We start from the raw sequence: 14,749 nt of genomic DNA, 5'->3' as shown, positions 1-14,749 counted from the left end.
CAACTCTTTATTTATATCTTTTAGAGGTTTTGAAATATAGAAACTTAATTATTAATGAGTATTTCTAATTAACAAAACAATTTGAAATATATGTAAATGAAATATAATGTTAAATATAAATTTTAAAGACTAAAGTTTAAAAAACACTTTCTAGAATGTTCATCGTTTTTTAAATGGATACAATTCATGTTTTGTTATTTGGAGTTCAATGCTTTGCATCTATGTGATGAAATGTGCATTTCTGTGAGGCTTCATTCTATGATATTTAAAAATAAAAATACTTAGAGAATTTGGTTGAATCAAAACTTCTAAAGAGTTTAAAATTATAAAATAAAAAGAGGCTGGGATGCTACCCACACTGATAACTTTCCATCCCGTCTGTCGATTTGTCTTGCTTAAAAGTGTGTCTATATGTATTTGTATCAATTTTTACAAATTTGCGTACAATTTTTTGAAGATTTTATTTTTTTTGAAAAAGCAGACTGTTGGATTTTTATATAAAAATTACTGAATATCGAAAACAATATTTTCTGTGAAATAAAATAAGTTTCTAGCCAATATTTTTAATTTTTGACAAGCTTTTTGAGTCAAAGTATTGTTTTTTTTTAGAGTTTTATTTTTTGTAAAAAAAAATCAATTTGATTTTTTTCAAAATTGTATCGAATGTTGAAAACAATATTTTTTATAAGATAAAATTAGTTTGAAGCCAATATTTCAAATATTTGAAAAGATATTTGAGTCGAAAATCAATTTTTACCAACTTTTATTAATTTTTTTTTAGGTTTTTAATTTTTGTAAAAAAACTGTCGCTTTGATTTTTCTCAACGTTTTTCAGAATGTTGAAAACAATATTTCTTATAAGATAAAATAAGATTGAAACCCAAATTTCAAGTTTTTGAAAAGATATTTCAATCGATATTCCCTTTTTACCAATTTTGAGTAATGTTTTTTTTGGATTTTTATTTTTTATAAAAAAAACTGTCAATAATTTTTCCCAAAATTTTATCAGATGTCAAAGATATTATTCTTTGCTGCACAAAATTGTTTTGGAGATGAAATCATATTTAAGTCTTAAAATCTTGGAGGTGAAAAATTTTTTTTTCCAGTTTTTTTGATTTATACAAAAAACCGTTAAATGGAATTTTTCCAAAAAATTATACTTGTTTGATATCACGTAACAGTTTATTATATAATATTTAATTCAAGTCTCTAGCTAGTCTTATTATCTGTACAACAAAATTTATTTGAAATCGATATCTCTTCTGGTTCTTGAGCTATGGACAACGAAAAAAAACGTCGAGAACGTACGGACGTACGAACGTACGTACACACGCACGCACAGACATCTTTCTAAAAATCTTTTATTTCTACTCTAAGGACCTTGAACCGTCGAGAAATGTCAAAATTTTCAATTTGATAAATCGGACCCATTACAATAACTTCCTATGGGAAGTTAAAAATAAGTCGGGTTTTCCTTCCTGATGCTTATCTTCAGAACGCACAAACCGATTTCCACGGTTTTGCATTTGTTGGAAAAGTCTTGGGCTTCGTAATGTTTATAGCAGACAAAATTTAGTAAAAATTTCAACAGAAAAGTGGTGAACTCAAATTAGCTTCCCGTAGAAAGCTATTGTAAAAAGTTCCGATTTGTGCAATTGAAATTTTTTAATTTTTTTCACGTTTTAAGGGCCTTATATTTTAAACCAATGCTTACTTTTGGGAACCTATTTTAGTCAACCATATCTCAAGAAACGCCTGACGATTCTCCCATCATCTTATATCGGAAGCCCACGCCACATGCACGAATACGCTTTGACATGCACTGCCAATCACTAGGATGAGGCCACATATTTTTCAACCGATTTTCGTTCTTTATACCTGCTGGAAATTTCGTACCAATACAAATTTACTACATTTGAGTAGGTAGATATTTTCTTTAAAAAAAGTAATAAAATTAAGGAGTTAAATAGAAAAAACAGTTGGAATTTCCCTAGATTAATTAAAGAGCTACTTAAAAACAGTATGAAAAAGTTCGTCACTTGGATGAGGCCACATGAAAAATCTTATAAAATATCAAAAACATGAAAGAAATGTTTACAGTTTTTGGTTTTCAAACATTTATTTATTAAGTTTTCCTCAATTAATAATGAGTATGCCCCCCATTTTTCGATATGACCTCTATTAGACGGTTTGGAATGGAATCATAAAGTTTTTTTAAATAGTCAAGTGAAATCTCGTCCCAGGCATCACGGATAGCTTCAATTAAGGAGTCCTTGTCTTCAAATTGTCTACCGCCTTCATAAACTTTTCGAGATAGCCATGCCCATACGTTTTCGATTATGTTCAAGTCCGGTGAATAGGGTGGCCATGGCAAAAGCTCTAAGTTTTCTGATAAAATCCAGCTTTTGACAACCCTGGAAGTGTGGATGGGGGCATTGTCTTGTTGGAAAATCCAAGGCAGAGATCCAAAAATATTTTTTATTAGAGAAAGAAACTCCAATTTGATTTTGCCATAGTAGGTGATAGCTCCCCACACCATAACATCTGATGTACGGCTATGATGTCTTCCCAAATTAGTTCCTCTTTTCTTAAATCATGGAAATAAAAGTTGTAACCATCGGGGCCGTCAAGGCTTAACTTTTTTTCATCCGAAAAGACGACGCGTTTCCATTGACTGCTCCAAGAGACATGTTCTGTTGCAAAGTTCATTCGCAGCTCCTTGTGTACTTGCTTTAGAACAGGTTTCTTTTGAGTTTTCTTCTCTGGATAGTACCATCTTTTCTTATTATCCTTCGGACTGTCGAAATACTGGCTGATACTCCGCTTTTGGACCTTATTTTAGTAGCTGATTGAGTAGAATTTGAAGCAATACGTAAAATTAACCGCTTTTCTCGGGATGTTGTTGCTTGGGCTGTGCGTCCTTTTTGGTTTTTTCCATAGTTTTGAGGATCAGCAAGATAGTTGTTTACAACTGTCTTACTTCTGTTCAGCTTCCTTGCTATTTCTCGGCTTGAGAGTCCCATTTCCTTGAAAGCATCGATTTGTCCTCTTTCTGCTACTGTCAACGTCTCTCCGGAACCCATTTGTAGTTGAAATTTAATAAAAATAGTTATTTGTAAAACGTTCTTAAATATTGTAACCCAAATTTTGAAAAAATTGCTGATCTGAACTTCTACAACGAAATATTCGCAATGGCCTCATCCTAGTGACTCACTTTTTTATATCCTTTTTAGGTAGCTCATTCATTAATGTAGGGAAATTCCAACGGTCTTTTCTAATTAACCCTATAATTGTATCACTTTGTTTTAAGAAAATATGTACCTACTCTCATGTAGTAAAATTTTCCAGGTTAAACAAATTCCAACAGGTATCGGACCGAAAATCGTTTAAAAATATGTGGCCTCATCCTAGTGATTGGCAGTGTAAGTGCGAAATTATGGAACTCCAGATTCCAAGATAATGTTCGAACTATCAACGTTAAAGTTCAAAATCTTTTGTGGAATAACGTAAAAACATTATAGCTAACCCCTACTATGAGAGTTCAACTTCAAAACTATCAAAGTGCTGCACAATTTTCCAAACAATTGTTAGCTGTTGGAAATGAAAAAGTGGCAGTTGATGCGAAAACTGGATTAATTACTCTTACCAACGACTTTGGACGATTTGTAGATTTTCAAATAGATGTTATTGAAAATGTTTTCCCAAACATTAGTGAGAATTACGAGAATTATGTTTAAGTCAACGAGCAATTCTCGCCGTAAAGAAAAATTATATACACGCACTGAATTCCACCATTCAATCAAAAATCGCGGGCTATTAGTGACATACAAATTCGTTGATTCCATAACAAATCCCGACGATGTCGTAAATTATCCATCGGAGTTTGTGAATTCTCTGAAGTCACCAGGATTTCCACCACATAACTTGCAAGTCAAAGTTGGTTCAGTTATTATGATATTGCGTAGTTTGAATCCACCGCGACTTTGTAACGGTACTCGAATTGCGGTGAAAAGACTTATCCCGAATTTGATTGAGGCAACCATTATTAAATTAAAGCAAGCAGGTGAAAATGTATGCATTCCTCGAATAGCAATGATTCCGACTGATCTTCCGTTTGACTTCAAACGATTGCAATTTCTGTTTTGCCTTGCTTTCGCAATGACAATTAACAAGTCGCATAGAATATCGCTTACTGTTTGCGAGAAAATCATTGTTTTTCACATAAGCAGTTATTTATTGCGTGTTCACGAGTTGGGAAACCATCCGCTTTGTTTGTGTTTCAGACCAAAAAACTAAAAATGTGGGTTTCCAATGAAACGGACAATTTGCGAGTGAACTAGTATAACGGTTAGATTCAGTTTTAAGTTAGGATTCACTTTCATTTTCTACTAAGGGAAGTTAAACTTAATTGCAGTTAATTTTTGTTATTGAAATGAATTCATTACTATTGTAATATGAAATAATTTTTTTCCTTTTCAAATATAAAACAAAACAAATAATTTGTCTCCATCTTTTAATCCCCAAACAAAATGTAACAGGAAACGAAGCCATCGGCTCCCGGAAATTACGTCAGAATTTTTTTTGGAAAAAACGCCAGAAACTGTTTTCTGCTTCAAATTGGAAAAAGAAGCAGAATTGCTACTTGCAAGTTGCTACTTGTTCAATATTGAAGACATTTTATCACAAAAGGAAAAAACAGCCCCTGACATGCACCAGCGAGGGCGCAGTTACGGCGCTCGTGGCTGCCACGCAAAAAATTACTAAAGTTTTCAATAATTTTTTTTATTTGTAACAATTTATTTCACAAAATAGAAAAGAACAAAATATTCTTACTAAATGTAAACTTGCAAAGTGTCTGCTACAATTACCCGGCAGCATGGACATTTGTAATTTTCGTTTGAATCTTCAACTGCTTGAGCTTGCAACTTTAAGTTGCACTCTGAGCATATTTTCATATGTCTGCTAGGCAACAACACAAGGTTTGGTAATACATAATGTTACATCCGCTTCCCAACTAAACAATAATTCTTACAATAGATGATAGAGACAAAGAATGTGTTGTAAAACTGTTTATTTATTACAGCAATTTATACAAAATACAGTTTTCTGGCGTTTTTTCCTAAACTTGAAAAGGAAAAAACGCCAGAAATTTGATTTCTAGCTTTTTTTCCAAATATTTTTTTTTGCCTCCAGAAATTTTTTTGGAAAAAATGCCTGAAATTCTGAAATTTTGCAGAAAATTTGGGGTTTTTTCCTAGGAAAAAAAGCCAGAATTTTGTATAAAGAATTTTCTGGCGTTTTTTCGAAAAAAATCTCTGGAGGCAAAAAAAAATATTTGGAAAAAAAGCCAGAAATAAAATTTCTGGCGTTTTTTCCTTTTCATGTTTAGGAAAAAACGCCAGAAAACTGTATTTTCCGTAATTTCCTTGAGCCGAAGCCATCTGGTGGCTTTGCTGGTTACAAATTTTTTAAATAAAAAAAACACTAGTTTGAGATATTTTCTTTCAAAAAAAATTAACAGGAATGAAAAATATCATTATTCGTAGTAAAAAATGATTATGAAGGGAATATTAATTAAAATAATTTAATATTTGTAGTAAAACATTTATTGATGTCACCACAGATTTTTAAGGTTTAGACCAGAAAGTAAAATATACAGATTTTATGGACTTGCGAAAGTCCAAACATATGCTCAAGTCATGAAATAAAACGTTGCTTATTATATTATAGCTTGGTTTTGCATTGAAAATTCAATAAGTTTGATTTTAATAGATGTTTCAGTTGCTAACCTTTTTAGTCGTAAACTAATTTTTATCAATTTTTTTGAAAGTTTTTATTTTTTAGAAACACACATATGACAATGGATTTTCCTAAGAACATTATTTTACGTTTTCGACAAAATTTCGCACAGAATTAAATAACGTAAAAATCAATTATTATAGAAATATTACAGTTAAACATAAGTTTTTACCTACTTTGCGTATTTTTTTCTTTTTAGATTCTTATTTCGTATAGAAAAACTGATATTTTTTTCAAACGTTTAGTACTTTTTTGTATTTGTTTTTTTTATAAAAAAATTTAACTTTGATTTTTTCAATTGCATACAATTTTTCAGGAGGAAATATTATTTTCTATTCCTTAAATATTCGAGATGACAAATCTTTTATTTAATATCAACATAAAATGTAACTAAGGTGACGAGCATTATTGGTTCTTGAGATATTTTGGGTCAGCCAAAATGTTCATTTCTTTTTAAATTTCTATAAATAAAGCACTTTCTTTATTAATGTTATACAAACAATTTATTTCATAATGAAAATTCGTGTATTAAATCGTGCAATAATATAACAATTTTTAAGAGACATTTCAATATTCAGTAGTTCACAGAGGAAAGAAAAGTATTAATGTAGAATTTTGACCCTACAAAACAAATTCAATACATTCTTTTACAGAGAATGAAACTGAGAGATATGGATGTCCAGTTCATAATGTTAAAATGTTCTGTTATCTTACTCCATATTCAAAATCATTTGAATTAAATATAGCTACGTGTTGATATTTTATTTCATTTAAATTCTAATGTTCTGCTTAAATGCATTCTAACATTTAGCTCTCACTTTCCTATAAAACTACGATACATTTAACTTTTACACTAAAACTATCAGAAGACCAAAACTCGGTATATACCACCTCTAATAAACAGTTTTTGTCATTAAAAAAATATGGTTTATAAAGTCCTTTTTTATATGTTTATAATAAGCTTCCTTCGTATATAATATTATTTTATACAAATTAAAATCTAAAATAAAGACAAAAAAATCCATTTGCTAAGGAAGTGTTTATAAAACATGTTTTGTAATTTTCATCATGTTACTTTATCAGTTCAAGCTGCAAGCCAAATCAGCCGGAAATTCGTTTGTTTTGAAATGAAAATGAACATCATTCCGAAAATCCGAAATTCATCTCATCATCCTATCAGTTCATTCGGAGTGCGTATAACAGTTATACTCATATTCCCAATATTTCCCCAAAACAAATGCACTTGTTCATTTTACCCCATTTTCGGAATCAAAATAACCAAAACTTCAAATAAAATGAACTTCCTTCTTCTCGAAATGAACTTTCTCCGAATTCTCAAAACTCAAAGAGATTCAAAAGAAGCAAGGCAAAAAGAACACATAACATTTTCCAACTTTAATTCACATGAGAATTTAAAATGAGCATCAGGCCAAAGGACATGCGCACAAAAAACAAGAGCACCACACAATTCCCGCGAGAAAGACCGAAAGAACCCTTATACCCAGCATCAAATTCAAAAAAACCCCACCATATCATACTAAACTAAAATTCTACCCCCGTATACGACACGACCGAGGACGAAGACTACAACGACGACAACGACAACAACGAGAGCGAGAGACCAAACACACGAACACGAATACGAATTCGAAAAAAAGGATTCAAATAATCGACAGAATATTACCATTTCCTCCATACGCTCCACGCTCCACACTCACAAGTGTAATTTTTATTCAACAAAACAGGACACTCTGGATGTCCTCGCTGTGTGAGCGAATACCCTATTTGTGAAAGCTTCAATTCGACTTTCCATTCAGTTTGAATTGTGTCCTCGTTATGATAGGATATTCGTTACGTTGTTAAGTTGTTGTGAATATATAGTAAATAAAAATACACAAAAAAAAATAAATAAATTCAAATCCAAACAAAAATTCCCACATCGTATCATCAAAGGAAAAACCAAACCAAATAAAAATATCTCACGAAAATAAACAAAAAATAAATTAAACAAAATAAAAATCTAGAACAAAATTTCCACTAAAAGTATCCTTTTTGTTTAACCTACATAGGAAAATTTACAAAAACAAAGAAGAAAAAAAATTTAAATTGTCTTTTTGGAAACATAAGAAAATTTCATTCCAAAATAATAAGAACACACACAAATTTCGTATAATCAAAAAACATATATATATCTATATATTTATATAAATATCTTCTACAAAATCTTAAAATTTTTGCAAAAATAAAAATCGTAACTGCAAATCAAATCAAAAAAATAATAAACAAAAAAAATATTTTAATAAAATCAAAACTTTTGGTGAACGATTTTCGGTTTTCAAAGTTTAAGGAAAATCAAAACTTCATATTTTCCATGAGAAACATTTGTTTTATACAGACATCCTTAAATAAAAATATATATTAACAAAAATAAAAATAAAATATAAAAATAAAAAAAAAGAAAAACACTGTTTTTGTAAGTTTTAGAAAAAAAAAAAATAATTAATTTCAAGTTCCGGTCCAGAGCAATCCTGAGTAAAGAGATTTTGCTACTTACTTTTATGAACAGATTTTCGGAGATCCATATATACATACTATATAAAAAAATATATAAAATCTTAAAGAATAAGAAAAGAATTTTCTGTTAAATGTTAAGTTATATTTTCTTAAGCTGTTGCTAGTTGTATATTTCGGGTTCATTTTATAGGAAAAATTTATAAATATCAAAAAATATTGTGGTGAATTTTTTTAATTTTGAAAAAAATTCTGTGTTTTTGTCATTTTTATATAAGAGAAAATAAAATTTCAAAAAAAAAATTAAAGTTTTGTAAAAGTGTCTGTGATAAGTGTATGTCAAAACCTTAACAAAAAATAAGAAATAAAAATAAAATAAGTTTAAAAAAAGAAAGAAAAAAACAAGAAATATAATATTTTCTAGTGCTTCTCGGTTTCAATTTATTGCAATAGGAAAAAAATAGAAGAATTAAAAAGAGTTTAATTGAAAATTTTGCGCAGACTAGGTAAACTCCCGTTTTTGATCTTCTCTGACCCCTTTTTGAGTGCTCAATCAAATATACAAAAAATAAATAAGTAGAAAGAAATCTAATTACCTTCACCACATCTAACCAGCAATCAGAGCCAAATAAACATCAATCAATCATGTTGGCCATGCCGACCCTAATGATGCCAGCAACAGCACCAATGGCCCTAAGTAGCCAACCCCTGTCTGTGGGTGGACCGCATAAGCCCTATGAAACTAAACTGCTGGCCATTCATCAATCGCATATCCAGCAGTCGCATCACCAACAACAGAAGCAACAAGCAGCCGCAGCGGCTGCAGCAGCCCAACAACAACAGCAGATTAACAATCAACAGCAGCAGCAGCAGCAGCAACAGCAGCAGCAACAACAGCAGCAACAGCAACAACAGCAGCAACAACAACAGCAACAACAACAGCAGCAACAACAACAACAGCAGCAATATCAGATCCACTCTCAACAGCAGAGCCCCCAACAATTGAGCACCACCCCCAAGCAAGGTAAAATTAATGAAGGACTTAAATGCGATTTCCTGTTCGTCCTTAAACCTATTTTTTCTTTTCCTCCGTTTTTTCTTTTTTATATTTATGCATCCTTCTTGCTGATGATGGTGATGCTCCTCTGTATCTGAATTTTCATCATCATCATCTTCGTGTTTCTGTTGTGTCTTCTGGACACAAAAGATTTATCTATTAAAGTGAAGTATTTAATAGTTGTTAGACCAGGGATGAGGTGTTGTAAGTAGATCATATCTCCAGGAAGATGATGATTAATGCTTTTTGGTTTCAATTTTAAGGATATTCCTCTTCTTTTTTTCGTATTTCTTATTTTGTTGTTATATGTTTCTTTTCTTTCTGGATGATGATTTTTCCTTCGTCGTCGTTGGTAGGGAATTATGTCTCTTGATATTCTGTTTTTTTTTTTGGCAAAGAGAAGGTTTATCTTGTTGTTCACTTCCAAGCAAGTCATTCCGCCCCGCCAAAAAATAAAATATAAAAATAAAAATAAAAACATAAGAAAAAAAGTCTTAAAATACTCGTAGGATATAACTAAATGGATTTTATATTGAGAAATTCTTTTTGAAGACCTTCGCTCAACACACAGACCAAGAACCAAGAGCATCTCGGTTCAGGGTAAATGGTTTAAAGAAATTCTTGTGTTCTTTTGCTTTTTTATTTTGGGAAAAACCAAGGAAAATGCCGATAACACAATGATAAATAGCCCTTTAATACCCGACACAATTGGAAAGTTCTTTTTTTTTATCCCTTAGGTACTTTCTTAGCATAAAAAGAACCAAAGAAAGAACACATAACGTCTGGCATTACTGTCGAAATTTAAGAGCATTACATTTCAAAAAATAAAAGAAAACTTTTCAGGTTTCAAGTTAAGGTGTTTTGTTTTTTTTTTCCCACTTCATCCCACAATAATACGAAAATTTACTTCAGAAAAAGGATCATTATTTTATTATTCACTCGTTGTAAGAAGGTTTTGAAACTTATTAAATTAAAAGTAAGAAAAAGAAAAAACAAAATAGGTACACATATAAAAATAAATAAAATCAATTTGAAGAAGTGGTTGAAGTCGATTGTTTTATGTTAACTGGGAAAAATATTGCAACGAATCGTGGCCCTTTTTGTATCCTTGTTGGAAAAGATGATTTTTATTTTTAAACTTCTTTCAGTCAGAGTATATCTGCTTATTCCATAATTAGGAAAATTACAAAATAGTATAATAATTGATAATAATCCTCTTCGAGAAAAAATATCAAATTACTTAAGTAAATTTAAAAATAGTACTTTTATTTTTGTCCTATCTATTTTTGAAAGCTCAATTTGACGTAAAACATTTTTTATTTTCAAGATTCTCATAAGATAAATCAATAAACCAATAATTTTAGAGAACATATTAAATAACATTCAAGTTTATTTTTATTTTAACAAAACACTGTAATTTGATTGGTTAAATTATAACAATTATTTTATTTTCATAGAAATACAAAATTTCAATTAAGTTGATTAGTTGATTAAAATACGTTACATTATACTTAAGGGGACTTTATTTCAAGTTGTTTTTTTTTGGATATGATATAAATTTGTCAAAAGAAAACTTTGTAACCCAAAAACAAAAAAAAGTTCCAAAACCAACAAGTTTCATATCACAACAAGTTGACAGAAACTTAACCAAAACAACTGTAATAAATTGAAAACTTAGACATTAGACAAGACGTATAAGTTACAATGTAACGTATATTTTTCTATTTTCTTCACTTTCACTACTACCTTAAGAGGATGAAGTCATGCCTTCAGAGGCAGGCTTTTAGCTAATAAAGCGTCTATCTTACCTATTTTCTAAAATGAATTTTGTAATTTAAGGTGGTCTCTTCTTAGTTGAATTTTCAATAATAACTTATGTTTAATAATATTGAACTTAATATTTATGAAAGTAAACTACGATTTTACAGAAAAGAAAACTTTAATTCTTAAAAGAATTACTTAAGACTATAAATGCAAAGCTTTTAGTCATAACAAGATTTTTGTTACGGTCATTGTGAAACGTGTGCTCAGTTATAATTCCTGATCCGAAAGCTAAGGTTCTTATTAAGTTATTAATTAGTTTAAGTAATTTCAAAAATTTCATGTTTATCTAAACAACTTTTAAAAACTAAGCTAGGTCAAACAAGACAAAAACCAAAAAAACCTTTTAGATACTTAATACTTCAAAATTTGAAATTATAACGTATTTTTTTTGTCTCATTATTTCAATATTTTAAATAAACGACTTAGAAAAACCGTTTTTTTAATTAGATAAAATAAATTATTCAAGAAATATACTTATAACACTTGGTGGTTAAATAACTTCTTAAGATGTAAGCTTTGAAAAAGATTTATTGTTCCCTTCTTAACGTTTATTACAAAGAAATTTTTTTGAACTAATCTGTTGAAACTAGTCTGTGGGTAGTATATATTTATAAAGTAATGATGATCATTTAAAAACCAAAATATAATTTTTATCTTCAAAAAAGTCTTTTAAAATTATCTTATTTTGAATCATAAGAGTAGTAATTTCATTTTGTAGAACGAACTATTTTTTTGCACAAAAGAATTATGTTTTATTTTACAAAAAAATTCAAGATTGAATGGTATGATTCGAAAAATAGAAAATAAAAAACATAACCTTCAATATAATGCAAAAGGAATATTTTATTGTTTCAAAAAAATTACAACGTTTTTGATAATGAATAGATTTTTGTTTACCAAAAAACAATATTGCTTTTCTTAAATAATGAGGGCAAATAAAATTAATTATTTCATCTTATAAAAAAATTGTTTATATTTCTTGGTAGAATTGCAAACAAAAATTGAAAGCTTCTTTTAACAACCCAAAGAAAAAAATCCCACCGAAAATGCTACACAAAATTTCATACTTTTCAAAATTCCTTAAATGACAATTAAAAAAATTAACTATTGAAACGACATCAGCCACTTTTTTAATTCAATTGATGATCTGAATTTAAAATGTATAGACAATTTTTATTGTATATAATTTGTTTTACTGTCCTTTATTTTAAAATTACAATTTATATTTTGAGCATAAATTATATCTTCGTTGATACTTTCAAATTCCGTAAGTCAGTTAAAAAATAAAAATGCCTCAAAGAATGAATCAATTTCGAATAAAAGTGTTCAATTAATCTTCTGTTAATTTTCAGTTAAGTGTACGACGACGTTCTTGAGATATAAACAAACATTTTGTCTTTTAATTATTCTTCATACAAATTACCTAGTTTTTCAAAAGTCTCCAAGAAATAACACAAGTAAAGAATTTAGTCTTATTGTATTTAAACATTGGGTTGAAGTCCAATAAAACAATTCTTACCCGTTTATTTTAATTCCTGAATACTAATATTTAAAAAAAAATAATAAAATGAAAATTCAAACTTATTCAAGAATAAGTTCTTAAATAATGATTCACTAAAAGACGCATGCATGTAGTGTAAGCTCTTTAAAATCTAGCTACGTAAGAAAACAAACAGAGAATACGTTTTTAAACGAAACACGAAAAAACTACTACATATTTGCGGCAATAAATAATGGAAATAATTTAAATCCGAATTCAAAAATGTCCTTTTTTTAGATATTACTTTTTTTTTGAAATACAAAGAAACGCGTATAAAAGGCTTTAAGACTATCTTAATTTATGAAGTGGCTTTTTTCAGTAAAACCTATGATAGTTTTTTAAATCTTCTATAATCCCTTTTTAGAAAAGTCAGTTAAAATATTTAATTTATTCGAAATAATATTCGAAAAGTCTTAATAATTTGTTTGATTTCATCTGTCTTACAAAAGTCTAAAAGAAAAGCTAAGCCATTTATGCCAAAACCGATTTTCAAAAGAAAAATGCAAAAGTGTTTAAAAGAAAGTTTTGTTTTTTAACGAATTTGTTGTCTAAACAATTTATGCAAAAACGGTTTTCAAAAGAAAAATGCAGAAGGGTTTGAAAGAAAGTTTTGTTCTTGTAACAAATCTGTTGTCTAAACAATTCTGTTATATCAAGATTTTTAAATATTATACAATTTTGAAATCTAGAGCAAATAATTAAAATTGAAGTTTGGACTCGAAATCAGATTTAAAAACCAACTCCAAAACTTATTTTTCAAAAAAAAAACAAATATTAAAATAAAGCTTTCCCCCAAGCTTTATGTAGAGTCAAATAAAGACTCATAAATGATAAGAATTTCCAGAAACTAAGTCAGATTGTAAAATGATTTTAATTATATCTAGAAGAGAATTGAGAAAGAAAATTGTGTACTTTGCAGGTTAATTATTATACAATTTATAGTTAAGAGATATTTTGAGTTTTATATCAGCCTAAAAAACACCGTTGATTATTTTTAGCACATTCAATTAAAGAATTAAAGGTTACAATATTTAAAAGGTGAAAATTAAAAAATATTGTGTTTTTTTGTGCTCCCGAAATATACGTTATTTTTTGGCCTATGTAATATAAATCCTGAAATGAAGGGCTTAAAAGAACATTGAAAAGTTTAATTTATTATTTACGAAAAATGAAAATTAAACAATTCTTAATATTTGGGAAATGAATTGTCCTTTAAGCAAAATCTATAGAAAAAAATATATTTTTACCTGAACCGAATAACACACATAGGAAAGTGTTTTTATTGTCTTTTCCACGCACTATTTCCTTTTTTAGGAATCCTTTACCATTCGGCTCGAAGGACCAATGTTTGTCGCAATAACAAATAGTACAAATCTATACAAAAAGAAAAAAATACATTATTTTAAAGGCATCAAATACTTCTGGTTCTTAAAAAAATTTAACAATAAAAGAAAAAAAAAAAACAAAAAATAAACTATTTGTATAATTTTTATATATTGTTTCCAAAATTATTAAATTATTCAGTTTTAAACTTGAATTACTTTTATTTTATATGAAAACATTTTATTTTAAAATTACTTGGAGGTGATTCTTTAAGAGGGAAATACGAATTTAGCTGTTTTAAGAAGTATTTAGAAGAATATTAAATGCAAAATAAAAACTAAAACACTGAAATAAAAACAAAAAGTCGTTCCATAAAACTAAATTAATTACAGTGCATTTTCCTCTCAATTTATCTTCACATACATAAGTAAAGTATTTTTAAGTTTCCTTCAATTATCTCTAGAATCTTTCTTGTTATGTTTTGACAATCATGTTTAATGTTTTATTCTTTGTACCAACTTGATCTACATATTTTTAGTGTACTTTGAATTCTAGTTTATAATATTTAGAAACCTATTTCATCAAAGTCATTTTAAAATACATCCATCTTAATCGTATGAGAGTTTTGAAGAAAAATAGTTTTAAATAGTCTGATCACGTAAGAATCAAAAAGATCAAACTACTGTGAATCATTT

General features: G+C 28.6%; 1 protein-coding gene across 1 annotated transcript in view; it reads right to left on the bottom strand.

Annotated features, from left to right (window-relative positions):
* The window catches only part of LOC129954122 (uncharacterized), a 779,848-nt gene that overhangs the window by 218,898 nt on the left and 546,201 nt on the right, over positions 1-14,749 (bottom strand). The gene's annotated exons all lie outside the window — the stretch shown is intronic.

The sequence above is a fragment of the Eupeodes corollae genome, chromosome 1 (genome assembly GCF_945859685.1).
Source record: "Eupeodes corollae chromosome 1, idEupCoro1.1, whole genome shotgun sequence".
Lineage (NCBI taxonomy): Eukaryota > Metazoa > Arthropoda > Insecta > Diptera > Syrphidae > Eupeodes > Eupeodes corollae.
The sequence above is the reverse complement of the archived record's forward strand: the minus strand, read 5'-3'. Positions and strand labels throughout refer to the sequence as shown.